The sequence below is a fragment of the Symphalangus syndactylus genome, chromosome 12 (genome assembly GCF_028878055.3).
Source record: "Symphalangus syndactylus isolate Jambi chromosome 12, NHGRI_mSymSyn1-v2.1_pri, whole genome shotgun sequence".
NCBI lineage: Eukaryota > Metazoa > Chordata > Mammalia > Primates > Hylobatidae > Symphalangus > Symphalangus syndactylus.
In genome coordinates, this window is record NC_072441.2 from 87,349,196 (window position 1) to 87,372,476 (window position 23,281).

General features: G+C 41.6%; 1 non-coding gene across 1 annotated transcript; it reads right to left on the reverse strand.

Moving 5' to 3' along the window:
• Positions 1 to 19,260: 19,260 nt before the first annotated feature.
• On the reverse strand, positions 19,261 to 19,334 carry TRNAR-UCU (transfer RNA arginine (anticodon UCU)). The gene has a single exon. It is a non-coding gene; the product is annotated as a tRNA-Arg (tRNA).
• Between the last annotated feature and the right edge of the window lie 3,947 nt (positions 19,335 to 23,281).

Sequence of the window (23,281 nt, forward strand, 5' to 3'; positions counted from 1 at the left end):
TATTTAGCAGTCTCTGTCTTTCAAATTACTTCAAGCTAAAAGTATCCTGTTGTTCTGTTTTCCAACTTCGTCGTATATTTGAGATTCATTTCCTTGTTTTCTCTATTACCTCAGTCTGTGTTTAGATGTTCTTGTTTCTTCATCTGTAAATGTTTCCTGATAGTTAAGTATCTGGGAAAAAAGATTCATACTTTGGCAAAAGTTAGATGGCTGATATTAGTGCATTTGCTTCACAATCCATAGAAAGCTGCCCAGATTTATTGCTGTGCATCCTTCCCACCCATCCACCAATCCTCGCCAACCTGCAACAAGTGGGTGTTTCACACTTTCCATTCTTTTTAAATCACAACAGCTAACTGAACAAGTGCTAAACCACAGTGTTGGAAGGTAGCAGGAAAGCAGGTAAAGACCTACAACCTGCCACATATAGTCAAAAGAAGACTATAGTTATAAACAAGATAAGAGTAGATTTTTTCTCAAATACCCATGCAAATTCACTCTATTACACAGCAGGGCTGGGGTATATTTGCCACTATCTACGCTAAGGAGAAAATTTACCTCATTTACTCCATTTTCCCAAATTCTCTATTTTGCTCAAGACACTGTTCCATTCTCATTCTAGATCTGTCTCTTTCTCACACCCCTAACTCCTTTCAATTACTGCCTCATAATCTCTGTCCTCCCTTTCATTTTTGTCTTCTAGAAATTCTTACCTAATTATTAATGCTCGTTCCTAATATTTCTGCTCATTGCTTCCTCTCAAAATGTGCCATATTACATCTCTCTTTTTTTAAAATGATATTTTGTGGTAGTAAAACTGAGAATGAGCTTCTAGAGTTTGCCTTGGCAAACTACAAGCAAAATTCAGCCTGCAATGCAGTTTGATATGGACTCCAAGCTGAAAATGTTTTTTACATTCTCAAAGAATTGTAAATAAAAACAAATAGCAATATTTGACAGAGATGGAAGGACCCAGAAAACCTAAAATATTGCTCTCTGGCCCTTTCTGGAAAAAGCATCCTAGCCCCCGTTATAGACTATATAAAACCTCTGGTCTCTCATCTATTGCCGTCCTCTGTAATCTTTACTATTCTTTGGAATCCTCTCCCCAGTTTATTTACTAAAGTAGAGGATACAGTGTTATAGGGCAACCAGATGCAAACAGGAACTGAAATGTAACGCTCCTAAAATTTTTCTTCATGTGGCATGACAATTATTAGAAGAGTTAAAAATCTTTTATTTCATTTTTCTGTTTGGAGAGTAACATATTTTTGGTTACACAGAACAACCCCTCAGATCACAGCCTTGACCTTCCCAATGTTTCAGAGGTCCACTGGAGAACCACCAGCGCACCTCTCTCCCCAGCCCAGGAGAGCAGGAGGAAAACAGGTGAGATGGTGATGACATGGGAGGCAACAAGAAGGTTGTGCAGGAGAAAAGTCTGAAAAATTTATCTTCCAGGTGCATCTTAGGTGGTGGCAACAGATCTTTCCAAACCACATTAAGCTAGAAACTTGATTTTATTATTTTTCCTACCTTCAAGTGATGCCTCCTCTCTGCTTTTGACTCCCCTGTTAGCAGGCTGAGGTGCAACTGGAGAGGTAAAGTGTCTGGGAGGCAGCGATAGCAGTGTCCCCAGGGAACAGGCTATTGGCATGCTGGTTGTGCTGCCAAGCCTGACTGCTTCTCTGAGACAAGTACCAGAGCCAAAGTATGTCGTGAGTTGGTAACAGCATATCCCGGGAAAGCCTCCACTAAAAATCGTGACCATTATGAGAGGAAATATGCTCCCAGTCGGCACAATGGTATGAAAGCAAAATAATAGATAAGCAACAATACACTGGAACATGCTTTATAGCAAAGACCTACCTAATAGTAGGCACATATTAGCAGTAGAACAAGCTAAATTCACATGCTTAGCCAGAGGCTGTGAGCTTAGATTTAGGAGACAAATATAAAAGCAGTAATAGCGTCAAGGCAAAGACGCTTGCAGACCCACAACATTTCTCCTACTAGAATGTAAGTCCATATAGTGATTTTCATTTTTAAATAAACATTTATTGAGCCTATGTGAACTATTATATTTTAATCTAAAGCTGAGACAGGGTAAGTCACTTGTTAAGGGCCACATGGTTATAAATGACAATACAAAGAATTAGAGGGCCAGGGAAAGCCAGAGAGAGAAAGAGAACAGGTGAATTTAGACAGATGTGGCTTTGACTGTCAAATCTGCTACTTAGAAGCTATGAAATTTTGTGCAAGTTACTCACTTCTCTGAGCCTTAGTTTTCCCATTTCTAATGTGGGAATAATATCTACTTTTCATAGATTTTGTGAGGATTAGAGGCTGTTTTTCTAATGTGAATGGTTCATGGCTGAGCCTTTAGAGAAAAAGAGGACAGAGAGAGGAAGGTGTGTAAATAAAAAGTGCTTACACCAGGAAATGCAGGGGCAAGGTTGGCCTGTGTGTCAAGGCATCAGAATTTCAGGTAGAGTTACGTCCAGATTTCCATGACCTTTGTGGACAAGAGATTAGAAAACATGCAGTTCTTACAGTCAGTCCTACTGTGACTATAAGAATTCATGGCTACAAAAAACACTTCCATTCTAGGGCCAGGAATTCTGAGCAAAACATTTGCAAGTCAGTCCACTCCAATCTATTGCTTGATGGCCATTCTAGACCCTCAAAAACTGTGCAAAGGAATGTTCCTTCATTTCTGCCTCTAACTTGAATCTCTTGTTTCCTGACATTCTCAGCTTTTCAAAAGCCTCTGAACACATTCGTGTGATGAGAGCTATTTCCTATCTGAGAATGGAAGTCAGGGAAGGGAGAAGGAAAATGCAAGACTAAACTGCCATTGGCCTGGGAGTCTCCACTCATTTCCTGCACTGTGGCCACTGCTATGGGTAGTTACCAGGGAATATCTCTTCCTCCAGTTTGCAAAGTCTCTGGTATTATCAGTTATTAAAATGTAATCTAAAATTGATAGAATAGGCCGGGCGCGGTGGCTCACGCCTGTAATCCCAGCACTTTGGGAGGCCGAGGCGGGCGGATCAGGAGGTCAGGAGATCGAGACCATCCTGGATAACACGGTGAAACCCCGTCTCTACGAAAAATACAAAAAATTAGCCAGGTGTGGTGGCGGGTGCCTGTAGTCCCAGCTACTCGGGAGGTTGAGGCAGGAGAATGGCATGAACCTGGGAGGTGGAGCTTGCAGTGAGCTGAGATGGCGCCACTGCACTCCAGCCTGGGTGACAGAGCGAGACTCCATCTCAAAAAAAAAAAAAAAAAAAAAAACCTGATAGAATTACTTTGGAAAGCAAGAAAGCATACCCTGGTGAAACTGAACAGGAATATAAACTATGACTCAGCAATCCAATTCCCAAGTGTATAATCTGAAATTGCTTGCTCTAGGAGATATAAGATTATTCCAACAGCATTGTTTATAATAGACAAAAAACCTGGAAAAAAACTGCATGTCCATCAAAGGCAGAATGCATTAATAAATTGTGTTATATTCACACCATGGAGCATTATCCATTAATGAACATAAACGTTGTATATTTAAGAACACGGATAAACCTGAAAACACAATGGTAAAGGGGCCAAAAACAACTCATATAAGAATATGTTTCCACTTATATAAAGTTTAAAAAGCAAAACAAAGTAATATATTATTTGGGGATAGCTATATGTGAAATAAAACTATAAACAAGCCAGGGGATGATTGGTTACCTACTCCTAGGGACTGAGAAAGAATGCAATTGATGAGGTTCACCCGGGAGTCTTCAAAGAACTAGTGATGTTCTCATTTTAAGCTGACTGGTAGGATCCTGAGTGTTTATTTTATTATTGTAATTATACTTTCTTTTTTTTTTTTTTTTTTTTTTTTGAGACGGAGTCTCGCTCTGTCGCCCAGGCTGGAGTGCAGTGGCACAATCTCAGCTCACTGCAAGCTCTGCCTCCTGGGTTCACGCCATTCTCCTGCCTCAGCCTCCTGAGTAGCTGGGACTACAGGCGTCTGCCACCGCGCCGGGCTAATTTTTTGTATTTTTAGTAGAGACGGGGTTTCACTGTGGTCTCTATCTCCTGACCTCATGATCCGCCCACCTCGGCCTCCCAAAGTGCTGGGATTACAGGCGTGAGCCTGTATTGTAATTATACTTTCTAAATGGTTCATATACATTCCATATACCCTAGGGTATGTATAATTTACTTCACAATGAAAAAATTAACGTAGCCCAAATGTGCACAGGGCCCTTAGGGTCGCCTCTGCTCTCACGCCACACTATCTTGAGTCAAGTAACAGATCAGTGTCAGCCCTGACTAGTGTTATGGTCTGAATGTCTGTGTCCCCCCAAAATTCCTATGTTGAAATCCTAACCCCAATGTGATCGGGTGGGGCCATTGGGAGGCAAAATCTCTGGTATTATCAGTAATGAAAATATAATCTAAAATGGATAGCATCACTTTGGGAAGCAAGAAAAAATACCTCGGTGAAGCTGATCAGAAATGTAATCTACAAAGCAGCAAAACTATTCCCTGTTGGGATCCCTAATGGGATTTCCTAAGTGCTCTTATGAAAGAGGCACAAGAAAGTTTGTTCCTTGTTTCCACCACATGAGGACATAGCCATCTATGAGTCAGCAAGTAGGTCCTCACCACACACTGTATCTGCCTTGACCTTGGATTTCCCAAGGCTGGATTTCTCATAGCCTCCAGAACTGTGAGAAATAAATTTCTGTTGTTTATAAACCACCGGGTCTGTAACACTTTGTTGTAGCACTTTGCCGGGAGTATTCATCTCCCTGTTTCTCAGGTCACCAACTGAAAGTGGCTTCTTTTTCATCTTAACCAAAGTTAGTCTGCCCATCAGTCTCTGCTGCAATCTCTTAATCTGTTCCCTTCATAACAAACTCATTACAAACTGCAACAACTTTGTTTACTTGTTTCTGTTTCTTTTCTTTTTGTCAGTCTCTCCTACTAGAACACATGCCTCTGGAGAGTCAAGACTTTGTATGTCTTATTTATTGCAACCTCCCCATCTCTCAGCACAGTGCCTAGTATAAAATAGTTGCCAGATATGGTGATAGGAGTGTGATAATAAAAAATGTATCATAAACCCACAATAAAATAATGACTTTGTTATAAATTGTCATCTTATGTGCCAAGGCTTACACACACACACACACACACATGCTCGTCACCCCAAGCCCTGCCATTTTTCTGCATGACTCTGGGTCTACATGGGTGGCCTGTCCAGAATCCTGTCTTCTCCTTCCTTTGAGTTTTCTATCTCCATTAAACTTCTATTTGCCTTTACTGCAACCACTAATCCAGATTATTTTTTGTGTTTAAAGTAATAATTATACTATACTTGGAGAAGAGCCTAGTATCGTTACAGCGAATTCACTCAATTACTCCCACTCTTTTGGCTGCTTTTGACCAACCCAGTAGTCCTCTATCCGACTTCTTCACCTCTATGGCCTTCCATTGAAAGCCACTTGCCAGTATCCTAACCCCCTCTGCCTTTGTCCTTCCTTCCCTCCCACACTCCCTCTTCCCAGGATCTAGATACTTTAACTCTCAGCTTCCTCAGTGTTTGCACCCGGGCTGCTAATCACTGCTAGAGAAAATCACACAACTATAAATTCATGATAATAAACTTCATCTGGTTCTCCACACTGCTCCACAAACTACATTTCCTAGTCAGCTCACTCTTCATATTTTAATAATGATACTTCAAGATTTCTTCACTCCCCTTATATGTTTGATCTCTCTACATTGGGACACATTCTCAGCAAATAACCCACATTTGTACCTCCCAGAAAGTATCGAGTCCACTTGTCAGAAACTCATCCAATCTCCTAACTGCAGCGGGTTGAATAGTGGACCCCAAAAAGACATGCTCAGGTTTTAACATTTAAAACCTATGAATGTGACCTCATTTGTAAAAAGCATCTTGCAGATGTAATTAATGTAAGGATATTGAGATGAGATCATTGTAGATTTAGGGCGGGCCTGGAATCCAACGGCAGGCATCCTTACAGAGAAATGCAGCGAGAGATCTGAGACACAGAAAAGATGGCCAGGTAAAGACAGAGGCAGAGTTTGGAAGTATGCAGCCCCAAGCTGAGAAGCTTGTTCAGAGGAGTGAAAATCTGCTTACACCGTGACCTTGATTTTGGACTTCTGGGCTCCAAAACTTTGACAGAATAAATCTCCGTAATTTCTGAGGCACTCAGTCTGGGGAAATTTGTTATGGCATCTCTAGGAAATTCATGATGCTAACTAAGCTGACACCTGCATTTGTACCTGCTCCATCCGCCTTCTCTTCAGTTACAGTAGCAAGAGTGGATAGTTCCTATTGAAGTTTACAGCTAGGTTGTGGACCCAACAATAAGACACTGTGAAGGGGCGGCCTGCCCCTCCACACCTGTGGGTGCTTCTCGTTAGGTGGGACGAAAGACTTGAGAAAAGGAATAAGACACAGAGACAAAGTGTAGAGAAGGAAAAGCGGGGCCCAGGGGACCGGTGCTCTGCTTACAGAGGACCCACACCGGCCCCGGCCTCTGAGTTCCCTTAGTATTTATTGATAATTATCTTTACCATCAAAAAGACAAGGGAGTGACTGGACAATAGGATCATTGTAGGGAGGTAATCAGCAGTAAGACATATGAACAAAAAATCCTTGTAACATCAATAAGTTTAAAAGAAAATGCTGTGCCTTGAGATGCATATGCGAACATCTCCATAAACCTTTTAGCAGTATTGCTCCAGCAAGCCCCACCTTATTCCTAAAGGCGGTTTTCTCCTTACTCAGTAAACAAAGCACACAAAGGGTTTTTACCTGGAGATGTTCCATTGCCCAGGGACGGGCAGGAGACAAATGTTTTTCTTTTCTCTAGATTTAAGAGAATGGTGATGACCTTTAACCATAAGCAGCCTTTAGGCACTTGTTTAACAAAGCACATTCTGCACCGCCCAAAATCCTTTTAACCTTAAGTCACCACAGCACATGTCTTTTGCAAGGACAAGGTTGGGGGTAGGGTCACAGATTAACAGCATCTCAAATACAGAACTAAATGGAGTCTCTTATGTCTACTTCCTTCTATATAGACACAGTAACAGGCTGATCTCTCTTTCTTTTCCCCACAACACTGTGGTTAATGGTGCAAATCTCAAGCTAGATTGCCTGGGTATCAATCCTGTCTCCACCACTTACTATGTGATGTTGGTTACTCACAGTACCATTCTATGCCTGTTTCCTTATCTCAAAAAAACAGGATAACAATAAAAAGTACCTCTTTAGGAGAGGCTGTGTAGGAATTAAATGGAATCAGGCCCTCAGAACAGTTACTGAATAAGAAGGGAACAACTTTCATTACTACTATTATCATCTCTGGCTGCCTCCTCAAAGACTAAACTATCTATTGATTACTTCTCTCTTTTGTTCCTTCAATGTTTTTCTTTATGAGATAACTTCCATGAGCATTTAAACATTCATGACCATTCCCTATCAAACAAACCAGTCCCTAAACCACACACTCCTCCCTCCAGCTCCCATCCCATCCACTAACTCCATTTCACAACAAATGTTTTAATTGTATACACTCCTTGCTTCTCCTTCCTCACTTCTCACTCACTTGGGAACTCACTAATATCTACTTCTGTCACTCCACTGAAGCTTCCCTTGACAATCCATGTATTACCAAATCCTAAAGGAAATGTCAGCCCTTATCAGCAACATTTGACACTGTGGCTCGTGCACGCTTTTTTAAAAGCATCTTTTCATTGACTCTGGCCCCAGCCCTCCTAGTTTTCTTCCTGCCTATCTGGCCAGTCTCATTTGCTCGCTTCTGCCTCCTCTGATGATTCCTTAAATGATGGGTTCCTCTGGGCTCCTTCTTAGCCATTCTTCTTTTCTTATTTTACCTTCTATGAGATCTATGAGATACTGACCACTCCCAAGACATCGATTTACTCACAACAGACTGATCATTCCTAACTTGTATTTCTGGCTTAGATTTCTTTTCACAGTTCCAGGCTCATATATCTAGCTGCCCACTAGACATATCTACTGGTACATATTTGACACCTCAAATTCAACATGTCTAAAGTGGAAATACTCATCTTCCCTGGCCTTTTTGAGAATCTACTTCCTCTACCTATCCCCTTTCTCATTAAAAGGCACTTCCATTCACTCATTTGCTCAAGCCAGAAAGCCAGGAATCATCCTGGACTCTCCTTTTCCCTTTGCCTCTTACAGCTGATTTCCCCCAAGTCTTATCCATTTGATATATTAAATGACCCTCAGATTCATCCTCTTCTCTCTCTTTCTCTCCACTTCTCTAACACAAGCCAACATCACATCACATATACCCTCAAACTGTCTCCAACCTAGCTTCCCTTCAGTCTTTTTCCAAATTCTTCTGGAAGAATCTTTTCAAACTGTATTCCAAACTATAAATCTAAGCCTGGTCACCACACACACACACACACACATACACACACACACTCTTCAAATCTGTCATTGGCTGGAATTTTCTCTTAGGATAAAATCCAAACTCCTTAAGAAGGTTTATCAGTTCCTCCACAATCTGGCTCTCGGCATTAGATGGCAGTCTCACAGACTGCCTGGAGTGCTTGTGTTCTCTCCTTCCTTCACAGCTTAATGCCACTTCTTCCAGGAAGCCCTGATGACCCTCCAGCTTCCAGATGTTCCATGGTGTTCTCTGTACTTCCCCTAAGAGTGAACCCTCCATAATGTGTTGGGATGACCTAATCAATGTCTGTCTTCCACACTCCAGAGCAAGCAGTGTAAGACCCAGAACCATGCCTGTCTTATTCCCAGTGCATCTCCAGTGACTCTCAAATTTCCAGACCCACAGCAGGCACTTCATAAAGACTGGATGAGTAGATGAACCAATGCTATTTTCCTTGAGGAATGATTCAGTACACTTTATACTGTGTTTCTCTAAATTCTGTGTGTATCATGACTGAATTTGTGCGTATATATACGTATATGTATACATATGTGTGTGTATACATATATAATGATCATAAAAGTTTTTGACTGAATTACAGGAGAAGTAATTAGAATAATTTATCTCTGAACTTTGTCATACAGTACATTTGAAGGAAAGAAATTATTTAATGAAAATCTAGAAATTGGGAGCAGTTTAGTAGTGTGATGCAAGGATCTTGGAGGAAAAGTTTTAAAGGACACTATACTCAGGTTAAGACAAGACTATTTAAAAACATAATTTGTAGCAGACTAGTTTCCTTAGAGATCAGCCTGGAAACTATGAAGAAATATTCATTTCAGTTAGAGAACCTAGAGGAAAATAATTTGGGATAGAAAGTGGGCGGGCAACAAAATCCAAATTTTAGGGATTGTTCAATAATACTGCTCAATCTACACAGTTGAATCATCTATACTTTAAACATCTTTAACAGATAATCTATTTCTTATTAATGGGATTTCAGATAAAAGTCTGAAATTTTATTTCTCTTCTTGAATATATAGATCATGGATGAGATTTACGACAACACATGCATTAAAACAGGCAAGACATGGTATTTCACCAAAAGACCAAAATCAAGTCGGGAAAGAACACACTTTAATGTTCCTGCTTTGACCCCAAAATACAGAAAGTAAAATAGCATCTGAAAAAAATGAAACTCAAACTTCATGGGGGCAAATGCTGTGTGTGCAAAATCACTGACTTGCCAGGCGTGGTGGCTCACGCCTGTAATCCCAGCACTTTGGGAGGCTGAGGCAGGTGGATCAACTGAAGTCAGGAGTTCAAGACCAGCCTGGCCAATATAGTGAAACCCCATCTCTACTAAAAATACAAAAAAAAAAAAAAAAAATAGCTGGGAGTGGTGGCGGGTACCTGTAATCCCAGCTACTCAGGAGGCTGAGGCAGGATAATCACTTGAACCCAGGAGGCGGAGGTTGTAGTCAGCGGAGATTGCAGTGAGCGGAGATTACGCCATTGTACTCCAGCCTGGACAACAAGAGAAAAACTCTGTCTCAAAGAAAAAAAATGACTTTACTAAGAAAAAAGATTTTATTTAGAGTTTGCATTGGAAAAGCTGGCTGGTGACATTGCGCAAGCTTCCCAGCAGGTGGCGCCCTGAACCAATGAATGTGAAAAAGAACGGCCTCAGACACACCTACATTTTAAGAATTAAAATCATCTCTTTTGCGATATATATATTCTGACCATACATTCAGTAGATTGTGGAATCCATATACCCTTGCCCTCTGTACAACACACAAATACACATGCGTGTGGACACATTCCTCCACCAGAGAATAGAGTAACACCCTGTATTATGAAGGCGAACGTTAGTGAGCTGGACATACAAATTAAATAGACAGCTATTAAGATATGTATGTGAATTGCATCTGTTTATAACAGGCAGTCCAGTACCTCAAAATGGGTCCTTAACACCGCCTAGTAAATATTCTGCATTTCTCTGCTATATTATTATCATCCTCTCACTCTCCACAGTAACTAATCCAAATTTCTGTGCTGTTTTCAAACATCCAACACCTTCTCTTTTTCTCAGTTATTCCCTGTTCAAGACACGGCTACTTACTTTAAAAGAAGAAGGATAGCCACTGCCATCAGATGGAATTTCCTCATCTTCCAGATATCAACATGCAAATCTTCCTCTAAACATCTACCCTCTTTCCTTCCAATGGTCATGGAGGAGCTGGCCCTCCGGCTACCCACTGCTAACGCCTTCTCTGGCACTCTGATCCCCTATCACATTCCCAGAAACCTTGGCTTCTATTTATGTACTTGCTGTTGTTCTCTCTCTCTCTCTTTCCCTCTCTCTTAATGATTTCCTTCCCAATAGCTTTCACAGAAACTCAAGTCTCTCCCACTAAAAAAACAATTAAGATGTGTGGAACTACAGATACAAGTTTAGCCACGAGTTGATCACTGTTGAAACTGAGTGGTGGGTAAATGAGGATTCATAATGCTATTCTCTCTAATTTTATTTATGTTGGAGAGTTACCATAATGAAAAGTTTTAAAGTAAGGGAAAAAAGATATTTTTGCTTGACTCCTCATAGCTTCCTCACCACCCTCTCTTCATGTCTTCATGCCCACACTTCTAAAAGTTGCCTATATGCATTCTTTGTTTCCTTACCTCCCACTCCCTCTGCAACTCCCTCCATCTGCTTTTTTTACCTGACACTCCAGAGAAACTAAAACAGCTATCACCCTTGACTTCCATGTCACATAATCTAGTGGATACATTTTAGTTATCATCACTATTGACTTCTCAGCAGCATAGGATACTCAAACAAGTTTCTTCTTATATACTTCCTTCCCTGGGCTTCAGAAATTATAATATTCTGCTTTTTTCTTCTACCTCTCCCCACTACTTCTCGGACTCCTCCTACTCTGTTATTAAATGTTGAAGTTCCTCTTAGCTCATTCTTAGGCCCTTTCTCTTCTCACCCTGTACTTTTTCTTGTGTGATCTTATTCATACTCTTGGCATTAAATTCCACCAACATGCATATGACTTTCAAAATTAAATCAGCAGTTCAGACCTGACCTGACTCTCACCTTCATACGTGTGTGACATCTCCTCTACTATATCTCAAAAGCACCTCAAAATTAGAAGCTCCAAACTGAACTCACCATTTTCTCCCCCAAACTTGGCCTTCTTCAAGTGTTTCTGATCTTAGCGAATGGTGTGCAAACCAGAAATCTTAGAGCCTTTCTTATCAACTCTTTCCCCTTTGTACCATTTCTAATCCATCAACAAATCCTGCATGTTTTGGCTCATAAATACTTCTAGAACCCTTTTTCTTCTATATCTACCATTACCACCACCAGCACCATTATCACCCCCTTAATCCTGGCTAATATTGCTTTTCACAACAACCTCTGGTGGTAACTTCTAATTTAGCTCCAGCATCTATCCTGGCAGCCTTCCACTCTGTCCTCTGAGCAGCAGCTAGAGTAATCTTTCCAAAATGCAAATCCAATCATGTTATTCTTTGGCTTAAAATCTTTCAGTGGTTTTCCATTGTTTTTAGGATAAGGAGAAAAAAAGCTTACAGGGAATACAAGGCCCTATGGGGCCTTGTATCTCCAATTTCACTTCATGCGGCCTTCTCCCTTACTCTCTGTTGTCAAACCAAACTCGCTTTACAGTCCTTCATCCGGCGGAGTGCAGTGGCTCACACCTGTAATCTCATCACTTTGGGAGGCGGAGGCAGGTGGATTACCTGAGGTCAGGAGTTCAAGACCAGCCTGGCCAACAGAGGGAAACTGCGTCTCTACTAAAAATACAAAAATTAGCTGGGCATGGTGGCAGATGCCTGTAATCCCACTTACTTGGGAGGCTGAGGCAGGAGAATCGCTTGAGCCCGAGAGGCGGAGGTTGCAGTGAGCTGAGATCGCACCATTGCACTCCAGCCTGGGCAACAGGGCAAGACTCTGTTAAAAAAAGAAAGAAAAAAAAAGCCCTTCATGCATGGCATTCTCCCTCCCTCTACAAAAACTTCACTTATGCTGTCTCTGTATAGAAAGCCCTTTTCTTCATTCTTTGCCTAGTTATTTCCTTATCTTTCAGATTCAAGTCAAGAGACATTTCCTGGGGGAAGCTGTCCTTCATCTTCCCAAAGAGGTCAACTCTCCCGGCCACAGACCTTCTTTGCTCCATGGATCTCTCCTTCATTTACCATTGCAGCTTTACATGTATTTCTGTGATCACATCTGTCTCGCTTGTTCATCATTGTACCTTGTTCAGTTCTTAGCACACAGCAGGTACTATAAGCATTTGTTGAATGAGTAAATGAATTAATGATTATTATTCATTCAACTCTGTCAGTTTTCCCTCTACTTAACCTGTCTCTAGATTACTTACACCTTCATCTCTGAGTGGATAATCAGGGACTACCCCTCATTTTTAATATTAATATAGTTCTGTGCTTTTATAACTTATGCATGCCAGGATCCCATACGTGGGGCATGCCAGGCATCACTTTTACTCTAATATTTGGAGCCAGATTATTATTTTTGTATTTTAAAAATGCAGATATAATGAAATAGAACCCCAAGTCTAGAATGTAGCATAAAGTCTATGACTTCAGAGAAATGATGTGCTAAGTACAGGCCACTTGAGGCCCGGCTTCCTGAACCTGGAAGTAAGCCCTCACTCTCCTCAGCCATTAGAGACACGCTTAAGCACAAAACTAAAAAAGCACCATTAGAAGTTTATACATAATAGAAAATATTTTAAGTTTCATGCTCCCTCAAAATAATATAACTTGTTCTAAGCTGTCGGATACTTTGGATGGTACCATTTCCTTCTTTAAAAGTGGTCTATAGATGTAGCAAAGGAAGACAAGTTATCAGCAATTGTTAGTGATTGCCAGAAGGTGCTCCCTTCAGATTCAGGACTGCGCTGGGTCCACAGCAAGGAATTCACCCAGAAAGAGATTTGGCCTGGAATACAACAACCAAGCCCTGGTCTCCTGTCTCTTCCCAGCTCCCCAGGCGTTTGTTTTTAATCTAATTCCATCTCTGTAGACACCAACCTGCCTTCTCAAAATAGACACACTCGCCCTCATCCCAGGTTTTAAAGCTCAGCACTGCCCCACACAGAGAAGTCCTAACATGACCCTTTCCACAGGGACTAGAATCTGAGGATTGTTGTAGGACTTCTCTGCTCGTAGCCCTAGAGAAAAATCTAGGGCTTTTACAGTGATCCCTATGGGGAGAACGTACTCTTGGAGGGTAACTACTATTTAAAATACATTATGCATGTCTTGACTTCCACTAGGACTCCCCCTGAAGAAGAAGATGGTGAGAAACATAGGCCACAGCTAAAATCTCTCAAGTCCTCATGCACAGCCTCCAAGAAACTAGCCTGATCCATAAAATCTGAAGGTTTAGAAAGAATAACTACAAACAAGGAGGCTAACTACAAACATGTATGTTTGCACCTCTTATGTATCTACCTCGACAATTTTACAGCTTACCCTATTTAATTCTAGGTATTAGTTAGATCATTTACTAAATGAGAAAATCAAGAGACTTAGACTTAGTGCATGTCTACGTTCATACAAGTAAATAGCGAGACCTCAGATTCAGACTCAGATCTGTGTCATTACCATGAAGTTGCTGCTTCTACTATGCTCATGGTTATCAACTTCCCTTATCATAATACGCCATTTCTCACCATTCATTCTCTCAAAAGAATCATCACTGAACAATATTACCACCATGGAAGCAAAGAGATCCAACTAACTTCCAAGGAGCACATAGTTTAAAGATATTCTATTCCATTATAATTTATAGCAAGTACTAAGGACATAAACACTGCAATCATGTTTGCTGGGATAAGGTCTATTTGCTACAGCTTTAAATATAAGCAAAATGAACATTTTTACCATTAGGTAATAACTATTGTAATGACAATAAATAAAAATAACTAGTTTAAAAATAAGTGATCTGTGCCAGGTAAGCTCTCCAGAGATGATACATCACTTTTGTAGGTGGACTGTTACAAAACCCTCCACCTCTGGTGGTACAGCACCACTGCTTGGGAATCACAGTGCCACAGGTGGCTGCTTCTAAAGGCTTTGGGCCCAGGAGACCTCTAAACCTGCCTACATATCTGACTCTATTCTCTACCTATCTATTCTATCTCTGTCTATTCTCTACCAACAGATAAAATTTGCCTTTTAACATAGAAACCAGAACCTCCACTCAAACTCATCAGTGGTGCTCACTAACATTTAGAAAAGCCTCACCTCCAAGCCTTATGTCAGTGATTGCCAGTGGCACTGGAATTGCCCCTCAGAAGTGGTTTGAAAATTTGATGGAATAGTTTTTGTTGTTATAATGATTGGGGGCCACGTTTAGCTGTAGAGAGAAAGAGCATGCTGGACTTATGAGTCACAGAATGTGTAAGGGCATCTCTCACAAAGAATTGACCCATGATGTATACTCCTGAATGATCTATTAAAACCCATGTGCTGGGGCCGGGCATGGTGGCTCACGCCTGTAATCCCAGAACTTTGGGAGGCCAAGGCGGGTGGATCACTTGATCTCAGGAGTTCAAGACCAGCCTGGCCAACATGGTGAAACCCCATCTCTACTAAAAATACAAAAATTAGCCGGGCGTGTTGGTGCGCATCTGTACTCCCAGCTACTCAGGAGGCTGAGGCAAGAGAATCGCTTGAACCCAGGAAGTGGAGGTTGCAGTGAGCTGAGATCACACCACTGCACTCCAGCCTGGGTGACAGAGCGAGACTCCATCTCAAACAAACAAGCAAACAAAAATAAAACCTATGTGTTGGTATCTGAGCTTAGAGTCTAACTTGTTTTTATATGTTAGAGAGTTTTCTGCATGATTTAAAACTTCCTAAATTTTCCAGGAATGCAAAGTACTGCACATTTTGCAAGAAGACTTACTTTGTTTTGATCAAAAATGTATCCAAAAGGGTTCACCAGTCTGGAAAACCACGACACTGCTGGTGAACGACATCCCTCATGAGATTTAAGTCAGCAGTGCAGCATGCCTGCACTGGTCTGCACATGTATCTGTTGCGTTCAGGGTGGTTCTTCATATAAGTGCAAGGGTGCTGGTATGGCATTTACGTACTAAAATGTATACTATTTATTATAAGTTTATTTCCTTTTATTCCTCTCTTACATTACAATTAGGGTATTATATTGATTTGTTTTCATTACGGGCATGGGAAAGTTATGTTATCTATGAATTTCACTGCAGGTTAGTAGAGAAGAATTGAAAAAATAATGGACCTAACAAGGCAGAGTTGGATGTGATAAGGTTGAGAACATTGTCCTAGATGACATGCCCTGTTTCAAACTCTAATCCCAACTCTTCCCATCACTCCCTCCCACTCCACCACATTGACCTTTCAGCTTTCCATTCAGGCTGGTGCCCACATCAGAGTCTCTGCTCTTGCTGTTTCTCTGTTTGAAACGCCTATCCCCTAAATCTCATTGTCCTCCCTCACTTCACTCAGGCCTTCACTTAAAAGCCACCTCCTCTGAGAGGTCTTCCACAACCATCATTCATCACATCACTCTCCATCCCCAAGCATCCTTTAAATTCCTCCATAGCACATATCACTACCTAAAATGCTATTAGCTATTATAATATTTATTTACCTGTCTGTCATTTGTCTCCATCATGGGAATATGTATTCCATGAAGAAGGTGGAATCTACTATTTTGGTGCCTGGAATAATGGGAAGTGGCACGAAGTGGGTGATTGACGAATATTTGTTAAATAAGTGAATTAATGCCTGAAGATACTGTCTGTGCTCCTGCTCCCTGGACGCTAGGAGTAATCTCTTTCTCTTTCCTATCTATATAATTTATAGTCAATCGAAGTCCGCATTAATTCTTTCAAATATATCCATCAAATGCCTACCATATTTCAGGCACTGAGAATACAATAATAAATAACACATATCCCGCCCGCATACTTTTCAATTAATGATCAGCTCCAGCATCTCTGAAGTATTTGAGTCCCACAGTGAAGTGACTTTATAAAAAACACACCCATTTCTATTTTATATTCTGAGTGTCTTTAAAATACAGTAATTATGATATTCATAAATTAGGAGATATCCCTTATGTATTCAGAAGAAAATTGTTATCACACACAGAAGAATTTTTACTCACGTGGAAAATCTTTTCCCCAGTCCTGGTGATATCCTTCAAGTCTCCAAAACACCAACCCTCAGGATGAAGAGAGTTGAAGGCTAGGCAATAGTTAAATAAGCAGAAGCTTCTAGTTCCCTTGAGTGGGGTAGCCAGGAGGACCCTCTACCTACTTGGCTGAGATAAAGTCTCCTATCTAAGGCACAGAGGGACCACATGCTCTCTGAAAGATCCTGCCAGCTAGAAAAGTCCAATCAGTCCTCTTAGGGTAGCACAGGGTGGCACCTGCCCCTGCTGATGACACACAGCCACCCTGGATGTTCCAGGCAGGGGCCGAGCATTCAGACCCTTTCCTTTCCCCACTTTGTGTCCAGGTACCCTCCCCATACGCTTGGGAGAAAGACAAAAGCAACTTGAAAACTAACATAGCCTCTATATTTGCACAGCGCTGTACAACAAACTTTTCATCCATTTTTTACACTTGTAGGAAAGATAATATACTCTTTTTTTTAATACGTAAGCAAATTAAAGTGCAGATGTTCAGCAACTTGGCAAAGCTGCTTCTTATACCAAGGTCTTCTGACTCCAAGATAGGGAATAGAAATGACAAGACAAAATCAGGCTTGGGGAATTATCTGTGGATTTTAATTCTCACAGGTATAGAACTTCACATAAAGAGCTGGCTCTATCAAATTCTGATCAAACATTTAAACAAATCCCAATACATTGTCTATTTGGGCACACATACCCGCCCTGTTTCCACCTCATCCCCAGCCCTCACATTCCGTGAAGTCTGATCATTATTTCCAGAAAGACTAGAAATGAGCAAACCATAGAGTGGGCCCTTGCCCCGAATTTTAACAGTGATACAGAAATAATATCCTTACCCTCTCGGAATTTTCATGGTTAAGCTCCTCCATTATCATGCTATGATAGAGGGAGAATCAGGAAGATGTATGTTGTATTCTAGATTATGGTGGAAAAATGTGACATACCCCTTTCCTGAACTCCCTTCCCCTTCCCCTTCCCCCACCACTACCACACACTAATTTTTCCTTTCAGGCCAGGGCTTAAAGCAAAAATATCTAGGATAGGCTGGGTTAACAATAAACAAAAGGCTCCAGGAAAGAATGCCCAGGAACTTCTGGTCCACACCATGTCCTCCAAAGGGCATATCTATGGGACCAGTGGGAGATAGATAACATCTGAATTGGCCTTCCACCAAGGTAACCCAGAATGTAAAGCCATGTTAGCTCTACTAGAAGAATTTTAAGTCTTTAAAGTACCATACTACTTCAAGAGAATTTCAAAAGTTTCCATTTGCTATAAACATGCACACATGGAAGCAGCAAACATCAGTCTCCCTCCAGGGTCCTCCTGTCTACCCTGTCAATTCCCCTTACCTTTTGGCATGGCTGCTTTAAACTCCTCTGTGGACTTTCCCGCCTCCCCCACCTCAGCTTCCTTAGAGTGCAAGTGCACAGCTGTGTCCTCTGGTCGCCCATCTAGAGTCCCACATGGGAGAGATGCTGAGTCTCCCCAGCAGTCCTGGGAAACGTATCTTCTCAGGTTTCCTGGGTTCACCTGAGGTGGAGGTCAGTTCCTGGCAGGGGCAGCTCCCTCTAGCTAGTAAGCTAGAGGTAGCAATATGCAAGGGAGAGAGCCAGACCAGCCCAAAATAGAAATCCAAGCTACATCACACAATCTGACCAAGCTCCCAATCTGGCTAAATGTGGCCCATTAGACAAGACAAGGAGACAGCAAAAATGAACGCTGGAGAGAGGTGGTGAGAACATGGCTTTTTGAAAATCAGGAATTATGGAAATAACATTCAGATACAACACTTGAAGTTTGTCCTACAAACAGAAAGGGGTACAAACTTTTCACAGTAAACAGCGTTTAAGTATAAAACCTTTGAGTTTCTGGGGACAAGCTCATCCAGCTTGCTGCTGGTAATTAGTATGTTGCTCTGTGGTTTATTCCACTGAGACAAACAGCAATGATTACATTTCACCTGATAGATCAGAAAGTGAGTGATGAGCTTGAGCACAAAAAGCCTCAGGAATGAAAAAGTATAGCTGACAGACAGGGCAAGAAACTATCCTCTGCATGACACCGTCATGCAGAGACATCCTGACATCCACCAAATGATAACCCTGGTCAAGGAAGGTATTACCTCAGAGGACAGTTGGACATTTCCTCATTGGCATATGGGAAAATCTGCCCTTTTGTGGTCTCAGAGGTCAAAGGAGGGAATCATAGTAGTTTCAAAACTTGTGACTTTGCGTCTTGGTCACTATGTGCCAATTATCTAACTGTGAAGTAAAGGATTCAAATGCTGTGTCAGTCAGGCTGAACAGAGAGATGCAGCAGACATCTGAGCCTCTACTAGACAATGAAAATCTGTAAGAGAGGAATATAGAAAGAATGAAGAGGGAGGGGACACAAAAGGAGAGAAGGTCCAGGATTCTCAAGGAAAAGGGTTTCCTTTCTCTTCCCTATAGCCTCCAGTGAGGAATAAATATAATTACCAACCTAGCATGACAGTAGTCAAAATAAAAGAGGCACCTGCCAGGTGACCATCTCTGCCGGGACTCGAACCCGGAACCTCTGGATTAGAAGTCCAGCGCGCTCGTCCATTGCGCCACAGAGACCTCACCACACACACAGCATCAGCACCAGAACTGAAAAAGCACATACCTTCTGCATCACCGAGCCATCTCAGCATCCTGCTCTCTGAGCGGTGGGGGGGGACAGGGACAGCTGGAAAATCTGGAGTGGAGATCCACCAGCCGGCTTCATCAAAGCTTTTCTCAATACTCTGGGTCCCATGGTCCCCAGAGGATTGGAGGAATGTGACAGCCGTCAGTTTCCCAGACTCAAAATCCCTGATGGAACAGGACAGAACTAGAGCCTTTGCTCTCGTTTCCTCTCCATCCCTTAGGGATGATACGAAAATCTCTCGATTCTCATGCTAATTAAGCAGAGTGCACCCAACCCTGCAGAAAACGCAGAAGCCATCTCTACCTCCACCCCCACTCCTTCACTGCGGTTTCATCCCAGTCCAGCTATTCTCAGACAGGGGCTGGGCAACGCTTGGGGATTCAGGAAAACCGTCGATCCCAGAGACAAAGGAGCTGCTTCCGTAAAGGAACACTGTGAACAACGGCAGCAGAGAATGGCAGCTGAGTTCTAAGAGACTGGTCTGGTTCTCAGCAATAAGAACTGTATCTGTCAAGCCCAGGCAAGAGCTACAGGGAGTCTGATGTGATGTTCCTTCAGCATCTTCACTAGAATTAAGCATGGGAGTGAAGAAGAAACAGTGTTCAGTGTGTGTGTTCAGTGTGTATGTGTGAATGTATATGTGTGAGAGAGTGTGTGTATGAGAGAGAGAGAGGAAGAGTGGGTGCGTACACATAGGGTTGGAGGGTGAGAGTGGCAGACCTTTGATGAAGTAGATGTCCTCACACAGCCCTCCTGTATCTCTTTCCCCCACCTTCCTCAGCCCCGAGTCCCTGACAGCCTTTTTCCCCAGGGCTACCTACTTTGAAGAACAAGGATTTCTCAGCTGCCTGTGCTTTTTACAAGTATCCTAGTACAATCAAAGTGACCAACCATCCATAACCATATATAAAGACCTCTATACCCAGCTCAGATCCAAGAAAATGATTTCTATTTTTAGAAGCCTCTCAGAGAAGACAATTCCATAATCACTGTTGTTTATAATTTCCACTGAGCCATTCTTCTGAATGTCTAATCTAAATCCTTCTTAGCTCAACTTTCAGATCATTTTCTCCTATTTGGTTCCCAGACACATGGGAATAATTGGATTCTATGCTCCCAATGACAATGCATTGATTTAAAGACTGATTATGTTCACCACCCCACTCCCCATCAAAAGGTTACAATAAAAGCAGGGAGCCAACTCAGATATCCCTTCTTCTCCCTCACTGTGTGTCTCCAGAGCCCCCCACTGCCAGCCAACTCCAATCATACAAGATAGTTATTTCTAACCTGTGAGGCCAGGTGATGGCCAAGCAAAGAAACAATATGACTAAATGAAATGATTAGATTAGAAAACCCTTAAGGGCTTTCTGACTCTAAGACTACAATTACAACATCTCCCACTTCCCTACCCATTCATATAGCCCCAGGAATGAGACATGGTAGAGAACATAACCAAGGCAATTCAGTCGGATCAGGAATATAAGCAAAAGGCTCTTTCTAACACATGGGGGAAAGCAGGTACTCCAACCAGGCTTGCCTTCCATCTACGACCTAGAGATGGGAGCTCAGAAAAGTGAGACTTGATTGTGTCTATTATAGACTTGAAACAAGAAGGCACAGAATAGACCTTTCTATCCAGAGACTGTATTACTCTGAGTGGCTAGTAACAAGGTGCTGATGAAAGAGTTAGTCAACGGGACTATATGGTTGTAAAGGGAAGGTTAACAGCACAGGCTAGCAAGGAACCATTCTAATGTAAAGGAAAGGAAAAGCTAGACTCAAGATACTTCCTGCCAGGCTCAGTGTACACACACACACACATACACACACACACACACACACACACACACACTGCTCTTCATAAAGATATTGTCCTATATCCAAGAAATCTATCAGCCCCCTGAGTGACATCCAAAGTATCACTGCTTCTTATAAGATCATGTGTTGTCTATAACCTGAATAAAGAGTCCCAGCTCTCCAACTCCCTCCAGGAGCTTCACTCATTATCTGTAATGTTCCCACTTGCTGCTGGGAATACAATGATGGAGAGATATATCATGGCATGGTTCTACTCTCGAAAATCCTATAGGCAAATTCCAACGTAGGAATGACCTTGAAACGTGTATGGGAGAAGAAGGAATCAATCTTATTACTCACCAAATAAAATAACAATTTGCAAGTCCACACAAAGGCTATAACCCTGGGAGCAGAAAGATCCGTCTTCATAGGAAGTTGTATAACTTACTTGGTTTGAGACTCTGAGAAAATTCCTTAACTCTGATCTTCCATTTTCTCATTATAAACTAGGGGCACTAACATATATGCTACTGATAAAAGATCAGCTGAGATTTCATGAGGCAGAGTGTTTGTCCCCTTTCTTCCTCTATTCCATGAGTTAATTCTCAACTCTATTGACTGGGTTGCTTCTTTCCCTTTGAATACCCTTCCTTCGTCTTCCTCTCACCACTCCACAGAAATCTCTTCATTCCAGCAAAAATGCCCCCCACCAACAAGTCTCTCCTTATAATGTATATCAACAAAAGTACTCTGGACTTTGTCTGAGGACTTTTTTCAAATAAGAGATGTCTCTCTGACATCTCATTTTGCTTTATCCATAAAACAGACAAAGCCTCTTGATAGTGTCAATAATGTCTTTAAACTAGGTTTTAATTTAAAATAAGAAGAGAAACAATCAAATAAATCTACAGTTTTAAAGGGCAGGAAATGTGAAGTCAAGTCACTCAAAATGATTGAAGCCAGTACATCTTTTTCTTCTTTTAAACTGGCTGTATGTCATTCATGTTTACGTAAACTCTCTGGAAGAAAAGTACATTCACCTTCCAAAAAAAAATCTGTACTGATTTAATTCTCCAAAGATCTGTGACTCAAACACTACTCATACCTCTAATTGAATACCGCTTTGTGACCCTACAGACAAACTAGTGATGCTCATACACTATTTCATTCACAAGGTGTTGCTGGGATACATATGATAAATGCCCTTCAAATTTTCCCTTTGGTCCAGTTAATCCTACATCCTACTGTGGTCTTACTTACAGCTTCTCTAAAGGTTCCTATACCAACTAGTCCATATTTTAAATTCTAAGGGCTATTACATGGAGTAAGACAGTGAATTTGTCATTTAGATAGCACAGCCCTTACATACTATACTTTCATCTCCCAGGCCCTATGATGCCGTAAACCTTATTAATCCACATCTATTGTGAGCACAACTTCTAGAAGTGTTAACCATATACCATCTTCTCATGTTCCTACCTGCTATCAGCTCCCTCTTACTATCTCATCCCTAAGGAGTTAGCCCAGGTCTTTCCTCCTGTGAGTACCTCCCAAAAGGTGCTTTGCTATGTCAGGCCTATAGAGTGAGACCTACTGTGCAGATGTTCAGGTCATAACTCCAACCCCTTAAGGAAGGGTAAAATGGACATACATACCCACAATGCAAAAGCCCTTCAGTCCTTTCTTTTCCAGACACTTCATCTTCAGGAGGTCTTGCCCCATATTCATTTCTCCATTCCTATTATGCATTTTCTGACACATCATAATAAAGCATTTATGTTCCCAAGTCTATCTTTCCTCCCTCCTAGCCTGTGAGCCTGACTGCAGATTGTTCCTTTCCTCCTCAGTCCCCTTTCTCATACTTGAAGAGGGAAGAAATGAGATAATCCAGGTAACAATTGAGCATGAGAATCAAGCCAAAGAAAGACAAATATGGAGCAAATTATCCTTTCATCATCCCATCCAACTTTCAGAAATCATTCCAGGTGTAGCCCAGTCAAACTGAGCTATTGAGGCCTCTCAAGCCTTTCCAAAAGTAGACCCAGAACCAATCTATCTTAACAAAGGGCTGGACCTC